This window comes from Neofelis nebulosa, chromosome 8 (assembly GCF_028018385.1).
Source record: "Neofelis nebulosa isolate mNeoNeb1 chromosome 8, mNeoNeb1.pri, whole genome shotgun sequence".
Classification (NCBI taxonomy): Eukaryota; Metazoa; Chordata; class Mammalia; order Carnivora; family Felidae; genus Neofelis; species Neofelis nebulosa.
Window position 1 is genome coordinate 102,471,849 of NC_080789.1, and position 18,275 is coordinate 102,490,123.

The window sequence follows — 18,275 nt, forward strand, 5'->3', positions numbered from 1 at the left end:
GGTGGTCTCTGAGCCCCTACTTTTGTCTTCTCCCAGACTCCCTGGCATTTCTTGTCCACACTGGAAGGGAATGAGCTTTCTCGAGTTAAGCCTTACCGGGTCACTCCCCAGCTGCAAAAATTTGTTCTTTACTAAAACCTTCAGGATAAAGCCCAAATCCCTTGCCCAGGCACGGGGCCCTTCCCAGTGGTTCCTGGCTGACTCCTTTCTTGGCCTCATCTCTCACTGTTCTCCCCTTACTCTATGCACACTACCCACAGGGAGGGGCTTCAGTTCTGTAAACACACCCTATGCCTTCTCACCTCTGCATGGACTCTCTTGTCTCTCCTCATTTCCTATTTGTCTGTCTGCCCCTGTTCTTGACCCCCCCGATGACTTCCCCTCTGCACTTCCCACAGTCCTGTATAACCATGCTTTCACTGTCTGTCTTTCCCAGCAGACCAAAAGCTCTCTTTCCATGTCTGATGTCCCTAGCACCTACAGTGGTACCTAGTTCGTGGTAAGTACTGTATAAAGGGTTCTAGAAACAAGAAGTCCCTGGAGCCAAAGGATGAACCTCTTAGGAAGCATGACCATTTATGCTTTTTCCCTGGTGTAGTTATTATTAGGTTCTCTCTTTCATGCTCACTCTTCTCCAAAAGCCCTTGATATGGGCTACTTGCATCACTGATTGATTGAGTGAGTGAGTGTGTGCTTGTGCACACTAGTGAGGAAGGGGCAGAGAGAGAGAGGGAGCGAGAATCCTAAGCAGGCTCCATGCTCAGTGCAGAGCCCAACGTGGGGCTTGATCTCACAACCGTGAGATCATGATCTGAGCCAAAATCAAGAGTTGGATGTTCAATTGACTGAGCCACCAAGCCATGCCTAACAGCACCCTTTAAAGACACTTGTTCAGAGGCAAGACCAGGAAGGTGGATGGGTCAATCAGTTGAGGATGCTCATGTGATGGCTGGGAGGAGTTTCTGGATGTACTGGGAGATGGTGCATGATGGGGGTGATCTCTCATACAAAACTGTGTGTCAGCGACTGCCAAAAAAGGATTCAGATGCCAAAAAAGAAAAATAAAAACTTCAATTCTAGTAGCCCCAGCTTACTGCCCAGGAGCAGCATGATCGCCTCTCATTAGCAGAAGCAAAGTGGAAGGCAGCTGTCTGGGGTGTGGAGAAGGACACTTGCATTAAGCGGGAAGGAACTTGCCCCAAAGTCCAAAGCCCCTCTGGACCTGAGACTCCTTTCCCTCCCTCTCTACCTGCTAGTAGACTGTGATGCTTGCAGCAGGGCTTCCTGGTCCTGTAGCCCTGGCATAGCCAACGGATCAGATTGGGGATTCCTAGGGATGGGAGGGAATGCACAGGACCGGAGAACCTGCAAATAAAAGCAAGTCCAATAGGACTTGCAAATGTGAGATTACAGCTGGGCCAAAATGCCCCGTTAGCCACTGCTGTGATGGTCTAGTCCAGGCTGGGGCAAGGCCCCAAGAAGACCACTTACCAGGTCAAGGGGCCCATGCGGCTCTAGGTGACTACTGGGCGTCAGTGGTACTGAGGGCAGTGCCCACATTTCAAGCATCTCGGCAGCCTCAGCCCCTAGCACCATGCCTCGTGCAACATGAACAACACAATTCTGTGTATGGATCATACAGGATTTACTCTCAGGAGAGGCACAAGGATCTGGGAAGAGCCGATCAGGGAAAAGGTAAAGAAAAAGAAGGCCGAAATCCCTCATGGTGGCAAAAGAAGGCTCGGGCTCGTGTCTTTAGCAAGACCACTTAGGGGAGAGAAGGCTGGTTTTGAAATGAGTAAATGTTGGAACCCTACAAGTAAACCTCAGAGAGGGCCCAAAGGAAAGTAAGGCTCGAGGGTTTTTTTCCCCTTAAGAAGTTCACTGAATAATAGCTCTTGGAGTAAACTGATACAGATATCAACAGAGAAATCTGAGGTCACTGATACTCTAGAGCAGAAAGCAAAAGGTTAGCTCTCAGACTAGCTCCTGGCAGTGGTGGTCTCTGACCTTGCCATTTCCCTTAGCAATACCCTCCCAGGAACCTTGGACCCAGGGGGGAACAGGTGCACACAAGAAGAGATCAGGGAAGGTGGTGATGCCAGCCTTGAAAAATTGCCCAATCGCCTGGCATCATGGGAGATCAGTGCTTCCTCACCCCCACTCCCAGGCTGGTTCAAATCATAGCAACAAAAAACTGACCAGAACAAGGGACAGAGTAAGTAACTACTGAGGGTGGTGGCAGTGGTGGATCCCAAATGTCATCATAGTGCCTAGGTTATACACTGTTCTGTGTGTTTTCAAACTGATTGGTACAGTAGTTCAGTGAGATAGGAGGACCAATACTCTTTTCATTTTAAACCTAAGCAAACTGAATTGCAGGAAGGTTAAATGAATCGTCCAACGGCCAACAGCCAGGAAGCAACACAGCTAGGATCAGATCCTCCAACCCCAGACTCGTGTTTTTCCCTAAATACTCACGTACGCTACATGCCTAATCACGCTTTCCCTTCCCACTGCACAGCGCCCAACCTGCTTTTCACCAGTGCAGTCCTAGAATTCTTACCCATTCCATGAAGATTTTTCAAATTATTCCCATGAATAAAAAAAAATAATAATAAAAACTCGAAACTTCTGAGAGCCTTATTATGTATAGATGGCAACCTTACTGTTAGCTGAATAACATACCTCTCGCCAGGTGATGCTTCCTCGATAAGACCTCAGATATCACATTTGTCAAAATGAAACCAGGTGAAAATTGACAGTAGGCAAACAAAGGTCTCAGGGCCTCCAGGTTGGTTTTCTGTCTTGTACATAATACATTCCTGCATCAGACTTATAGGGGTTGTGCCATGCACCGGGGAGCTCATTCCCTGTCTCCTTGCGCTCCAACCACTCCTCAAGACAAAACCTCCATGATGCTAAACCCTACTTTCTAACTGCCACTGGGAAGCAGAGACTTCCCTGCCAAGACATCTATCTGTCCCTGAATTCTGTAGAGGTCCAGAAATCTCTCCCCAGTGAACAAATTCAGATCTGTGCAGAGAGCCTACTCACTCTCCAATGCCTTTTCAAGATTTCTTACCATTCTTCACCACCATCCCTGTCCCCGCCCCCGACTCCTTTGTGTGTCACCAAGAAGAGCTCCCTAAGAGAATGGCCACAGCGAGAGATGTGCACAGTAAGGGTCATGCTCGAGCTGACCCTTCTGAAAGGCCTCTAGGAAGGGCCATGGCTTCCCCTCGGCTGTCCGTGCCCCTGCGGTCTACCCAGAAACTTCTTACCGCAAAGTTAGTCCCTTCTCTTTCCGCACGCGCTGGGTGGAAATGGAGCATCAAGATCCTGCTTCGATATTTCAGCATTAATTTAAAATTTCAAGATACTATTGCATTCGAGTTTTCCTAACCCACATAGTGCTTCTGTGTGACAGACGAGGAAACTAAGGCCTGATGAGGAAAGTGACATATTTAAAGTTACTCCCTGGTTGATGACATAAGGGGAAGTAGGAATCCAGGTGCGCTGACCCCCTTGTGAATTGCTGTTTCCAAAGGCAGTCTGTTCCGCATTAATAGCCCATGAAACAGTCTATAAAAGCCAGAGGAATTTTTAGTGCTACAAAAGACCTTCAAGTCAGTAAGTCCACCTTCCTCAACACAAAGTATACTGTGGAAGAATAAACTATTGAAAGCTTCAATTGCAAGACCCAGTAACAGAACAGGAGAGAGGAGACTAGTCATGGAGGAAATGAATTGCAACTTGTGTTGCCAAATAGAAGGGTGGGGAAGGGAAGCAGCTCAAAGCAGGTGTTGACAACATGCCCAGCTTTTGTGAAAATCAGCACTTGGAAGACACACATTTTGTATTTCAAAATAACAGCCCTTATCAGATGTCACCTGGGCTGCACACTGCTTTTCCAGTCAGTGTGTGTTTTACTGAAAAGCCGCCCCGGGGCTGGGTGGCATGTCCTGAGGATGCATTTGGATTCTGTAAGTGTCTTCAGGTCTTTGGGTCTCTGCTGGCTCTGCTGGCTGGTACGGATGGGCAAAGGCAGGGGAACCCATTATGTCACCCCCAAGTCCCCTTTCTCTAGTCCCCACCGCACCAGGACCCAGGAGAAGGCAGGGGCATGCCTGCCCGGGATAGGAGGAGGAGGGCACAGCCCCTGCCCTGTAGCTGAGGGAGGATGGGTAGTGGAGGAGATTTACCGACGGGAACTGCACACACCGACCGTCCACTCTGGTTACAGAGGGTCTCTAGGCACAATGCCACCAGAACACGGATGTCCCCGCTTCCACTTGGGCATCCAGACCATGACACAGGATTTAAGAATAGACTTCAGGGCAAGGGGGTGTTTCCTGCTGCAAAACCTAGATGTGCTGGACATTCCCTCCTGAAGCCTGTGGTAGTTAATCCAGCTTCCTGCTCTGGGTGGAAGATAAGAAAGGGCTCTTGTCTCCGTATCAGAGAAGGGGAAGAATCCCAACTGTAGATTTCCTCCCCACACAAACCTGTCCACCAGAAGCCCCTCTTAAAATGAACTCATGAACAACTAATAGTGCAAAAGGGAAATGGGGTTCCTCTCATTCTTTTTTTTTTTTTTTTAATGTTTATTTATTTTTGAGACAGAGAGAGACACAGCATGAACGGGGGAGGGGCAGAGAGAGAGGGAGACAAAGAATCGGAAGCAGGCTCCAGGCTCTGAGCCATCAGCCCAGAGCCTGACGCGGGGCTCGAACTCACAGACCGCGAGATCATGACCTGAGCCGAAGTCGGACGCTTAACCGACTGAGCCACCCAGGAGCCCCCCCCTTTTTTTTTTTAATGTAGGGAATCTCACTAAATCAAAGACATGCGTAATTAAAAAAGAACAATGGAGGCCATGAGTCAAAATATATCTCACAAAAATTAAATGTTAAAAAATGCATGGTTCAAAATTATTTTTCTATTATGTTGGAATGTTTTGCTTTGGACAGAGACACACTTTCACCAAGATTTGTGACCTTCTGGTAAGGCTTGGCCACTGTTCCCACATTTTGCCTTACTGGTCAGGGTCAGTTCTGGATTAGTGATAAAATCCCATCCAATTCTATGTTCATCCACAGCCTATAGTTAAGGAAAGATGAGGGAGCTTCCCCATTGTGCTGCACACTGCAAGATGGTGAAGCCTGGGCAATGTCCAGTGCCCTCTGTTGTGGTGCCTCCCAGTATAGTTCTCTGCCTGTCTCTAGGACTCTACTTACCCTAGCTCCCCCATCCCCCCCAGCTATGCTCCAAAGAGCAGGTGTAAGCTTTGTTCAGCCCCCCTCCCCCCCCCCCCCACCAGAAGTCTCCTCTCTTCCCCTGCTGTTTGGGAAAGTGGCTCTGTAGTCACCATCCTCGGACTCCTCCAGCTGTGGCTCTGAATATTGTAAAGTTAATTTTCAGAATTCACAAAACACTTTCCTCTCTTCAGTGCCTGGCTCTGGAAATTAGAGCCATGACTTGCCAGATTCGATTCTGCAATTTAATTGACTTCCCTGTTCTAGATGGTGTCCACCCTCCCCAATGAGGTGATGAGTGTTAATGACCCCACAGGTTGCCGGGGTGGGGGTGGGGTCTTCACTATCACTGGGAACATTGTCTTGCTTTGCTATATCTGCATAACCAGGCAGCATAATTACTGGGCTAGTAGAATTCAGTATGTGATGCATGTACCAAGATTCTACCACTAAGCTTCCATTTCTGACTTCATATCCATGCTGTAACAGACACTTCTAGGGCCTCCTTGTGCCAGAGCTTCCCCAGCGCCTCATATCCTTTCTTCCAGACAAAAGAAGGGACCTGTAACAGGTGGTGAATGAAAGCTGTGAAAACACTCCTAGTAGTGGGGATGCATGGAGATGCAAACCACCTACCTCACTCTTCACTACCCTGGTACGTGGATGAGATTTGGGGCTGGGGATGAAAGAAGTCAGCCTTCAGTTGATTGCTCATTTTTGGCCCAGATTTAGATACCTCTTCTTAAAAAAAAAAGTTAATGTTTATTTATTTTTGAGTGAGAGAGAGACAGAGCATGAGCAGCAGAGGGGCAGAAACACAGAGGGAGGGAGACACAGAATCTGAAGCAGGCTCATGTCAGAACAGAGCCCAATGCGGGGCTCAAAGTCACCAACCTTGAGATCATGACCTGAGCCAAAGTCGGACGCTCAACCCTTGAGCCACCCAGGTGCCTGGATAGCTCTTCTTAAAAAGTAAAAAAAGCCCATGGGATTCTCAAAAGGAACCCAGTTTAGGTGATATGCATTAAGACACTGATTTAGAGAAAGATGAAAAGAAATTAAAGGCATGATGGAAAATGTATCGCTCCTTCAATCTATAATACACATACATTACATGTAATATATACACATATATATGCATTTAAGTGTGTATATATAAAACAGCCCGAGAGGTGGAGGACACAGCGTGAATTACACGGACAAATCAAGGCAGAGTTGATATCACGGAACAGACTGTGATTATGTTGATTGAAACCAGGTTTAAAGGGCCAGGGGAATTTGTTTGGGAACAGAGAACAGGACCAAAATATTCCCTGGGAGAGGAAATCTCATCAGAGGAGAACCACGGGGGGTGGGGGCAGTGGGGGAGGCGGGGGTTGAAGCGGGTACAGCGGAGAGATGGCCGTGTCTGGGGAAGTGGGAGGAAAAAAGATTCCTCTGTCCACTTGCAAGGGGTGTGCGAGGTCTACAGCATGAAAAATCCAGGGGAGAGGATGGTGGGACAAAGGGGAATCTGGGCAGGGAGGGCGGAGAACAGGAAAGGCAGCCAATAAGCACCGGCCCCTCTATCCCTCTGCGGCTGCGGCTGTGTGCTGGGAAATAAATCCACTGCGATGTGGTAACTTAACAGTGAAACATACCTCATTTCTAATTGTCGGAATTCAGGGATGGACGTTCATCATGGTTAGGTTTGAAAGAAGCAAGATTAATGGACAGGTCTAGCAGGACGAATCAAAAGAATCTTTTTAGGTGCAACCATTTGAGGAGGGGGAGAGGAGGGAAGTAGAAGAATCTGGCATTTGGCCAATCCCTTGGAGAAGAAAATGGCAAATTCAGAATTCTTACCTTCTAGGCCGGTCAAAGCCACTCACAGCTGCAGGTGGCCGCAGCCTGACTAGATGACAACCTCTCAGATACATGACAACAGGAGGTCATGCCCCCCCGGGTGGGGGGAGGGGGGGTGTCTTCCTAAACACATGCTTTGAAATGATGGCGGCATTTAAAAAACAGTCATCACAGAAGACGAGGATTTTAGCACTTAGAGGAGCAGAGAGGTCATCATCTAACTCCTCAGCCTTTATTTTACAGCTGAAGAAACCAAGGCCCAAGGAACCAAGGTGAGCTGGCCCAAAGTCACAGCCACTTAACAGTCCAGCTGGCACTGGGTTCTGTGTAACCAATTAAATGTAAGTTTGTACCAATTCTTTTTTAGTTTTTTTCCCTTTCTTTTTAAAAAAATTTTTTAATGTTTATTAATTTTTGAGAGACACAGAGAGAGTGCAAGCAGGGGTGGGACAGAGAGAGAGGGAGACACAGAATCCAAAGCAGGCTCCAGGCTCTGAGCTGTCAGCACAGAGCCTGATGTGGGGCTTGAACTCACAAACTGTGAGATCATGACCTGAGCGGAAGTCAGATGCTTAACCAACTGAGCCACCCAGGAGCACCCCCCACTTTTTTCCCTTTCAAGTTGTGTCCTGCTTTTATGACAAAATTATAACCTTCATCAAAATTATAACCTTCATCAGATCAATTAAATCATAGAGAGGACACTCAAGGGAATCTGGCTTAATAATAGGTTAAGTTAAATACAGAACAGAAATAAGCACCACACTAAATCCTTCTCCTTCCCAGGCACTGGGATGTGTACATTTGGGAGGACAAAATTCTGCTCTTTGAATGCAGTCACTGATAACAGGAAGGACAGAGGAGAAGTTCTGGTGAAGATCACATAACCCAAATCCCAGAACCAGCTCTTCCTAATTTCCTTCCAATGCTTCCAGACAGCCTGGTAAGTCCTTACTCTTCAAGGTCATGGAAGAAAATTGTAGAGGTGGTATGTTCCTGCTGCTCCCATTCTCTGCCTCACTTCCCTAAACAAAACTAACAAGTACAGAGAGTTCAGGTTCCCCAAGTCGGTCCCAGGGTAGACGGCTGCCAGTCTTCCTGGGAAATCCCAACCTACAGCATTTCTCGCCTTGTTCATTCTAAAGTGGAGGAATTTTTATTTTCAAGTTCGAACAGGAGACTCTACCCAGGGGGAAAGAAAAGGCAAATAACATTTCAGTGAGTAGACAGTACTTTCTGGATATATTTCTCTACCACATTTGAGCAGATTCAGAGTTTTCATTTCCCCTCTTATCCTTTTCCCTGGACTCCCCTCCAGCATGTATGTGGGCACACGCATGTCACTTCTGGAATGATTTGATGCTTAGGAAAGTCTGGATCAAAAGGAGAATTTGTCAGAAGAATTATGAGGGAACAAGAAGTTGTCATAAAAGACACCCTTGGGGCTGGCAGAATATTCTTCTGGCCTTATTCTTGCAGGCTGGTTTTAGAACTCAGCCGCACAAGAAGGGACAGCCCCATTCTGCTGTCCCAGACTGGGAGCTGCCCTCACTATGGTGCATCCCACCACTGGCCACAGGGGAACAGGGCTGGCCCTTCAGGAGGGACACCGAGAGGTGCCGGAGCTGGCTTCCCAGACATGAAAAGCTCCAGTACCGACCTGTGCCCGTGGCAGGATAGAGGCACCTGCAGACTGGAGCACGGGCCTAACCATTCCCTCAGGCCCTGCTTCTGGCTTCCTTGGCCTGGTGGAACTTACAACTCCCAGCGATCTTCAGAGAGGCTGAGCAACAAATGGTATGAGGACGGCTGAGTTAGAGGACCTGCCTTTCAGTCTGGGCTCTCCCACACATCGAAATTGGGTGGTCCTGACTGACTCCTGTCACCTCTCTGAGCCTCAACAAGTTTTTCTGTGACAATGCTTCATAAGTGGCCACAGGTGCTGGTATGAGATGAGTACCAACCTTTCCCGGAGATGCTACTGCTGTGGTGCCCTTGTTGGAGCAGCTTAGTAGGTTCCCTGGACTGGGGCTCTGGAGATGCAGTGCCACCACATGAACCACACAGTAGGTGGCTCTGATACAAGAGGCCCGGCTGGAAAGTCAGACAGACCCACAGTGGAAGGCCTGCCCTGCCATCTCTTAGACATCTGTGCCTGTATCACACGTCTGTAAGCCTCAGTTGTCCCAGCTGTAAAACCAGGCTAGCGCTGCCTACCTTGCAGAGCAGTGAAGAGGAATAAATGAGGCATTTCATGGCACACTGCATTCAATAGATACTAGTTCCATTCACTTAGGAAAAGTACCAACTTTGACCTTAATCCTCCCACTGGTAAGCTTCTGGGTAATAAACTCTGCCTTCTTTCTGCCTCAGGTGAATTCTGTGCAGAGGAAACACCATAGCACATGTCATGGTGCCACCACCTTAGGAAGCAGATCTAAAGAGCTGTCATTCTCAGCAGCAAGGGGTCATTCTAGATCAAAACTGTGGCAGCTGCCCTGCTCTGGGCGACAGGCTGCAGCCAGTCCTCTGCCACCTTGAGTCTGGCTCTCCATGCAGCTGCCCCCAATGACCCCAGTCCACACTGGCCTCTCCCAGTTCCAGAATGCACCTCTGAAGGGGGAAGGAGATGCTTCTCACTTAGCATGGAGTGCGGAGCAGCACCGAACTGAGGGCAGGAGTTATGCTCTGAGTGACAGACCTCACACTTGCTACTTCTGTGGGTTGTGTGCACTGATTCACCTTTCTGAGCCACATCTGGAAAAAAGAGATGATGGCACCTGACCTGTCTACTATAGGGGCCTCTTTCCAGTGTCAGTACCTATAACATGACTCTCAAATGAAAGCTCAAGAGAACGGTTGGTGCAGATGCCAATGACAACATTTCCCAGGTGAGTGGCTTGCCTTCCGGAGGTTGTAAGCTATGCAGGCCCTCGGAGGTGGAAGTCTTCCCATGTTCTAGCTTACACCCTCCATCTGCAGCCCCCACCCCAGAACACAGATGCCTATGTCAAGCACACAAGAGAAAGAAATGGATATTGAATTCAAATAAATGCACAGGGTACAACATGGTCATTCTGAGTAGTAATAATTGAGAATCGTCCTTAGATTGGAGCTCTCTAAACTTGGCCCAGCGTCACAATCATCTGGGAGAGGTTGACGTTACAGATTCTCAGGCCCCAGTCTGGGCTTACTTTATCAACATACCAAGGAATGGGGCCCAGGAACCCACATTTCAAATAAATCCTCTGCAGTGGCTCTAATAAGCATCAGGTCTGGGGACCACTACTCCTTCCATGCCTGCCTGTCTGCCTCAACATTGGCGGGAATCTATACCCTACACGACCCCAGCACTACACCCCACACAGGAACTGGTCAAAGAGCACTTACTGGACGGCGATGAAATTCCAAGTAGTGGCCCTGCAAATACAGAGCCCACTGGAACCTCCCAGATGAGAAGACGGGCGAACTGTCTACCAGTGCCAGGGCAGGAAACAAAGCATGGCTTAGGCCAAGCCTAGATCTCGGCCCCTGGCTTCTACTTTCATGTGGAGACAGATACCACGTGGCAAATAAATAAACAAATTCCTATCACCTCTCATCATCATCACAAAATTAAAAGGGGCCAGACCTAGAATAACCCAATTCAGCCTCCTGATTCTACACATATGGCAACTGAGGTCCAGAGAGTGAAGCAGCAACTTGGCTAAGTTCTCACAGCGAGTGGGCGCCCCAGTGGTACAGTGTAATGGGAAGAGAACTGAGCCAGCCGTCCAGTTATCCAACCTTTCCGCAGACCTGCCAAGATCCCACACTGGATCTGTTCGAGTACCTGTACGTATCAGACTTCTGCCTCTAAAATCCAACCTCTGCAAAAGAGAGCATGTTGTCTCCTAGGCCATGTCCCTTGTCTAAATCCATCCTCATAGCAACCTGTACCCATCAGGGCTCTTTATTTGTGCAGCCTCACTCTGGGGGCTCCTTCTGCCTTTCAGTCCTACTGCCTCACCCCAACCATCCCTGCCCACCCATCCAGTGCCCTAAGGCAAGACTGATCCCAAAGACTACAATCGCTGACCTCCTCCACAAAGCCTTTTAGCATCTGCCTCCCAAGGCTTTTCGATGATGTCTTTAGATTTTCTATTTTGCCCTGACCTTTGTATATTTCTTTATCCCCCACCCCCCATGACAGTTTTTAAGCTGTGTAAGGGCAGGGACAACATTTTTATGGCATTCAATAACCCCTATATTGTCTAGTACACACTTAGGTGATCAATATGTATTTTTTTCACTTGAACTGAATCTTGACCTGATGAAACGATCTAGGTCCTGTCTCTTTCATTCCAGAAGAAAGGGCAGAAAACCCTTGACTGACCTTTGGTATGGAGCACCCATATTTGAATGGAAAGATATGGGCATCTGGGTGGCACAGTCAGTTAAGCATCGGGCTCTTGACTTCAGCTCAGGTCATGATCTCACAGTTCGTGAGTTCAAGCCCCACATCAGGCTCTGTGCTGACAGCACGGAGCCTGCTTGGGATTCTCTCTCTCCCTTTCTCTCTGCCCCTCCACTGCTCGTGTGCTCTGTTTCTCTCTTTCAAAATAAACAAACTTAAAAACATTTTGAATGGAGGGGCGCCTGGGTGACTCAGTCAGTTAAGCATCCGACTTCAGCTCAGGTCATGATCTCGCAGTTTATGAGTTTGAACCCCGCATCGGGCTCTGTGCTGACAGCTCAGAGCCTGGAGCCTGCTTTAGAATCTGTGACTCCCTCTCTCTCTGCCCCTTCCCTGCTCACATTCTGTCTCTGTCTCTCAAAAATAGATAAATGTTAAAAAAAAATTTTGAATGGAAAGATGAGTCAAAATCCAAAGAGAATTTGAAGCCACGTGGAAAAGGTTTACTCAGCTTGCCTTTTTCAGTGCAGTAGGATAAGAAGTAAAATGCATGCATTACATATGACATACATATGTATGTAAACTTGAGAGGGCATTTTAAAGACGTCAATATCTCAGGATGCATAAATTTATGATAACAAGGGCCCAATTTGCTCAAAGAATGGTCCCTGAGGTTGCTGCTCTGCAAATACTTCCTTCCCAGTCTGGAGGCAAATCTGGATTTCAGTCTGATATCATCTTACTCCTGGGGATGCCCTGCATACCACTCTGCAGTCATCTGACCTTGGAATGAGGTTAGCACAGCGACACCTCCTCCAACAAACCCTCTCCTGCCACCTTCATCCATGTCAACCAGTTGTATAAAGATCTCTACTGAGATCTCTGCTGGTGCTTTCTTCAGTCACAGGAAGATGCCTGGAGAGCCCAGTACTAACACAGGCCTGGTGACGGCACGTGGCCACACACTCGGCGTGTCAGGTCCTGACACGTGGGTGTTAAGTGTGCCCTCCCAGGGCAACAAGGGAGCATTATATTGGCTCCTGAAAGAGAGATTTCCTGAGCCCTGTGCGTATGAAGTTAGAGTGCGGCAGATTTAGAGGGCCCAGCTGTCCTCCATGTGCCCTCCCTGAGGACACAAAAGCAGCAGCAAGGGGGAAAGAAGTACCGTTCTCTGTTCCACATGTTGGGAAGTGCACGTGGTGCCTGTGCCACTTCAAATCATGTTTGCTTATCATGTGCTGAGTGCTTACACTGTGCCAGGCGCTGTTCTAGGCCCCGCCACATACGCCATCTTATACTTTATACATTCTCCTACTTAATCCTGACCTCAGACCTCAGTGGTGAGCATGTTTTGCTTATTATAGAAGTTAGACAAACATTATTAGCAATTAATTATTGGTAAGTTATTGGTCAGGGACTAGAATTCAGATATTTTGATTCTGAGCCTAATGTTCTATTAAATGAGAGGTTTCAGTGGGTTTCAATCTAAGTTCCAAATCCAGTTGATGGATACATATGGCTACCTAAAGGCCTGTATAGAGGACTGAAAGACTTGGTGAAACTCAGTGGGAACAAGTGCTATGATTGATTAGCAATGTCTGCTATGGGCAAGAGAATGATAGTAAGGAGTGCTGTGATTGATTAGTGAGGTCTGATATGAGCAAAAGTAGAGAGTGTCAGCGTGTGTGATGAATTTGTCACCCTTGCACTGAAGCATACTTCAGTGAATGACCTAGTTACCCTGATACAAAGTTTTAACACAAATCTAATTCCCCACCACAACTTTTGAACAATTAACCATACACATACCCCTCAAACATTTTCAACATTCTTTTGATTTTCTTTTCCCAAGTCTTCCAAGTTCTCCATATTTTTAAGTTGCTAGCCCAGAAAACAAGTCTCAGATCAGCATGGCTTATGGACACAGATTTCCCTTCTAAGGGCTTCTTCCTGTAGGCTGCCCCTGTTTGACCTTCCTCATTATCTAGAAAGGCCCTTTGGGGATGGAAAACATTCTCAAAACACTAAGGGTGGCATGTTTTACATGACCCTTGACAATTGTTCCCTGGAATGACCATTACTGACTGAGGGTTACAGCTGATGGAACGTGAGGAATGGAGTCCAGGAGAGTCGGGTGTGTGAGGACATGGAAGGAGGATGGCAAGAAGGCAGGACTACACATGGGGGCCAAAAGGCAGAGCACAGGCAGCTGACCAGGCACTTTCCAAGGGCAGGCAAAATAGCACTGCCTGTTTTGAGCAGGGAGCTGAGGAGTACAAACAGCAAGGCTAATGATCAATAGCCATCCAGTCTAAAAGTGATTCACTGCCTTGTGCAGCCAACCATTGAAAAAATAAAAATAAAAAGGAGAAGGGAGGGGGAAAATGTCTCTTCTTCATTTTAGCTCCACTGTCTTAATCACTGAAGTCATTTGGACGTTGTGCTTCAGGCAGAACTGACCGCAGCTGAGAGCCTGGAGAAACCGGATCCTACCCTGGGCCCCCTTTAAAGCGATTAAACTCGTATCAGACCAGGCTGGACCCCCTGATAGCAAAGACGTCATGCTTGGAGCAGCAACCCTGGGAAATGCTCATTGGGCAAATCAAGACCTTAAAAAATAATTACAGTTCACACATCCTGAAGCAATAATGACTTCAAAACTCCCTTCACATGTGATTTATATATAAGCACATTTCCCCCTTGAACCTTCTCCCCCATTCCCATTCTGCTCACTCCACCCAAATCCAAGTGGTTAGAAAGTCAATATTCTTAGGTCCTGCTAAAAAGTCCAGATGGAGAAACCCTGGTCTGTATCAGGAGGGAAAGAACTGCTAACACCACCTGCCATTAAAATTCTTATACACCCAATTGTGCATGAATGTGAGTATGTGCATGTATTCCAAGAAGTTCAAAGGAAAAAAGAGAAAAATTAATTAAGCCTACACCTCTCTGCCAAGGAATCAAATGCTCTCTGGGGCCTGGTTTTGAGACAAAGAAATGTACTCCTGCAGGGCTGCTGGTTCTGATCCAGTTTATTGTAGAAAGAAGAGAGAATGAGGTTCAATCTGGGGTGGGGGCACTGGAGTTGACCTTGCCCTCTTTTGTTGTCCCTAAGAAGGTGTCCCGGGTTGTGAGAGGGAATGACCACTAAATGTTCAACTATTATATGCCAAGTCTGCCATGGGTAGAGGTAGAAAGGAACATATAAAGATGGAGAAATCCCTTGGGTGGTTGGCCTTGTGGTGACCAATTCTGCTTCCATGAGATCCCAAGGAGGGACTGATAAGTGGGATCAGGAAAGGGGAAATGCAAGAGGATAAGCTGGCCCCTTAGGACAAACTGCAAGTTGGAATGAGCATCTGGGATGACTAATGTCAGTTGTAAAGACGTGAACTAAGTGCTCAGACTGAGCTCCCATGCGTGTGAAGAAGACAGAACGAGAAGCCAGACACCCTGAAGAGAATGCAGATGAAGAAAGGTGTCCCCTCAAAGGCCCTACTAATGGGATCTGCTCTAGGATTGCGGCCCCTTCTGGAAAACAACCCAAAGCACCTTGATAACCTGGGTCTGGGACATCAGCTGAGCTCTGGTCTTTTCTTTCTCATATTGCAACTGCAGGTGTAAAGAAATGGAAATGAGATTTCACAGCTAGGCAAAGATCCAATCCGTATGTTCCTCCCTGAAGATAACTGAAATAGAAAACAGTCCCAATGAGGATGGAATCATTTATAAGACTTCTGGGAAATAGTCTCTTGCCGAGGTGTGAAGGGCAGGAGCCAGTGCCGGGTGTCACTCTGTGGGGGGGGAAACAGCAACATCTTTGAGAACTAAGGGCAGACAAGTCCTTAATTGAGCAGCCTGGGGGCAGGCACTGAGCCTTGAGCTTCTCAAAGCCTCCTCCTCCCCCACCAGCAAGGACTGGCTGCCTCCTGGGAGCTTCCAAGAAACTTGATGGGTGTGGTCAGTCTCCATCCTCTGACTTCATCCCATCTGAGAATCCGGAAGAGGAAGAGATGATGAACTCTAAGCACAGAAAGGAGAAAAACAGTCTGGGGGGCGCCAAATCAGGTGTTTGCTCTGGGAGCAAGTAGAGTGCTCAGTAATGAGAAATGGGGACAGGAAGGAAATCAGCAAAGACTGAGCTACAAACTTGACTGTTAGACTCAAACCTGGTTCCCCAGATTGAAGGTTGATGGGATTTCCCATGGCATGCCAAGAGACCACAATGAAAAGTGAGTTACCATTTTGTAAAACAGAAGAAGGGTTTGGGCATGTCCATGTGTGAGCATGATGTGTGTGTATGTGTGCGTGTGTGCGTGTGTGTGTGTGTGTGTGTGTGTGCATGTGTGCGCATGCATGCTCCCTTTTCCTACATCATTGGTCACAGAGAAAGATGGACCAGTTTGTCTACCTGCCAAAATCATTTCAGAGCTTGCTTCAAAGAAGGAATAAGCTCCTTGTGAGAAGGGATTAAATCTCATTCAACTTTTTACCTGGCTGTGTGGCACAGAGTAAATGTTTGCCAGAGTGAATGAGGGTTAGTCACAGTTCTGGGAATTCCTAAATCCTAGGCCCGACCTCAGATCCCATTCCAGGTTTCTGCAGGATAAATACCTTCCATTCACTCATCTATTCATTTGACAACTACATAAGTCAGGTACTGCATTAGGTGTGTTTGGAAATGATGCTGTGAACAAATGGGGATAGTTCCTGCCCCCAGGAAGTCTTGAGTCTAGTAAAAAGGTGTTGAACAAGTGGTTAGAATACGAAATGCTGTTGTTAGGAAAAATATGAGAGGATGTAGCAGGGGACCCTAGCATAAGACAAGGGACTGGGGACAGACTCCCAAAGGAAGTGATGCTCAGGCTGACACCTGAAGAGTGATAAGAATCAGGCAAGAGGCACTGAGGGTAGGGAGAGATTGTTCTAGGTAATGGGAGCAATTACCTAAATACTGAGGCTCAGAGGCAAAAAGGCACACTTGTCTTCCGAGGAACAACAAAATCCAGTATGGCTGAGGAAGAGGCAGAGGGATAGAGGAGAAGAGAGAAAAGGAGGAGAAAGAGAGGGGAAGAGAGGGAGAGGGAGAAAGGACGTATAAAGAGAAGGGAGGTTATGAACAGTCTTGAGAGTTGTGATAAGGACTCAGAAGCAATGGAGAACCAGTATAAAATTTCAAGTGGAAAAATGGCCCAATTAGCTTTGCAAAGTGTGAATAGTGAGAGTTATGAAAGTGGCTTTGACTAGGGCAGTGGCAGTGGAAATTAGGAGATTGGGACAAACTTGATAATTCAGAGCTTAGAATTAGGATGACGTGGAGGGTGCCTGGTCATGGGGAATGAGAGTAGGGCAAGCTGGGAATGACCCCCAGACTTCTGACTTGACCAAATGCAGTAAGAGGTAGATCCATTTACTAAGCTGGAAAACAATGGAGAACATTCACTGGAGGTAGAGCAGGGTTGTAGCACATGGGAGCCCATGTTGAATTTAAGACGCACTGAGTGTTAAGTACCCTTAAGCCATTTGGGTGGCGTATCTGCTGGACAGCTGGATACATGGGTCTGGAGCCTCAGAGAAAGTTCCCGTGTGTTTGGGAGTCAGTGTTGAGCAGACAGGAGAAGCCACTAGAATGCCTGACATTGGCTGCGGAGAGTGTGGGGGGAGAGGAAAGCCCAGGTCAGGCAGAAGAGAAAAAGTCAGCTAAGGAAAGTATCACGGGAGGACAGGATTTCAAGAAAGAAGACAGCATGGAAAAGGGCCACGCAAGACGAGGCTGGCTCTCTTCACTGGGTTTAGTGACACAACGGCCACGGGCCAGAGAAGGCTCTGTGGCATGTCAGTGGTGACAGCCAGACTGCAGTGAGGTTGAGCACTGAACAGAAACCGCAGAAATGGAGACCCTACTGAAGAGCTGAGGTTGTCAAGAGGAGGAGAGAATCAAGGCAGGAACTGGACTGGAGAAATCCCGCAGTGGGGAGAAAGACACTGGTGGCCTGAGGGACCCTGGGGGCCTAGCCTCTAGTTCAGAGACCCCAGGAACTTCCTGGCAATGGCACTCAATGACTAGATTAGATTGATTTCTAACTTCTGACCGTGCAGACCTCAAATCCTAATATGCCATCAATTTATACAGTTCCTGGAATTCAAAACACTTCATAAATATTTTCTCTTTGTTCTCACTCCGTACATGTAGCGAAAGTAGCGAGATGATTATTTTCTTCTTTTCGCAGGTGAGCAAACCCGGGCAGACACTGCCTTGGCCCCGGGACTGTGTGTGTGGGTGGCAATGGGAAGGCCGCTCAGCAGACCCCTTCTTCCTCCCGCAACCATTTCTCCTGGACCAGTGGCTCCAGGATGCTTGGCACACTCGTGCTACTAACACAGCAGTTATTCAAGGACTCTGATAAACTTGGACCCGGATCACTTGACCTAAGGAAGCTTGCTCTGCTTCCCTGTCTATTTCAGGAAGCCTGGTGAAACTCTTGGCAAATATCAGAGCGCAGAAGTGGAATCTGGTCCTCGTCATCCCATCTGGGCTGAGCTGTGGAGGGAATCTTACACAAACCTCTCCTCCAACAGTCAGACACTTAGCTGACTAATGCCAGAGCTCTGACCCCAAAGGCTCCAAGGGGGAGGGGTAGAGGTGGATTCCCCAGGCTCACAGCCGGGGCGGGGAGGAGGGGCACAAACGAAACAACCTAGACCACCTCTGCACAGAGAGCTTTCTGAAAAGCGAGCGGCAGCCCTGCCTGAGGCAGTTGGGTCCAGTCAGCCCC

The 18,275-nt window shown here is 47.9% G+C and overlaps 1 protein-coding gene and 1 long non-coding RNA gene across 2 annotated transcripts in view; one reads left to right on the forward strand and one right to left on the reverse strand.

Annotated features, from left to right (window-relative positions):
• The window catches only part of NTF3 (neurotrophin 3), a 67,289-nt gene that overhangs the window by 22,174 nt on the left and 26,840 nt on the right, over positions 1-18,275 (reverse strand). The window lies entirely within an intron of this gene.
• LOC131520142 (uncharacterized) lies at positions 3,824-7,701 on the forward strand. The gene is made up of 3 exons (XR_009265947.1): positions 3,824-3,986; positions 5,807-5,913; positions 7,347-7,701. It is a non-coding gene; the product is annotated as an uncharacterized LOC131520142 (long non-coding RNA).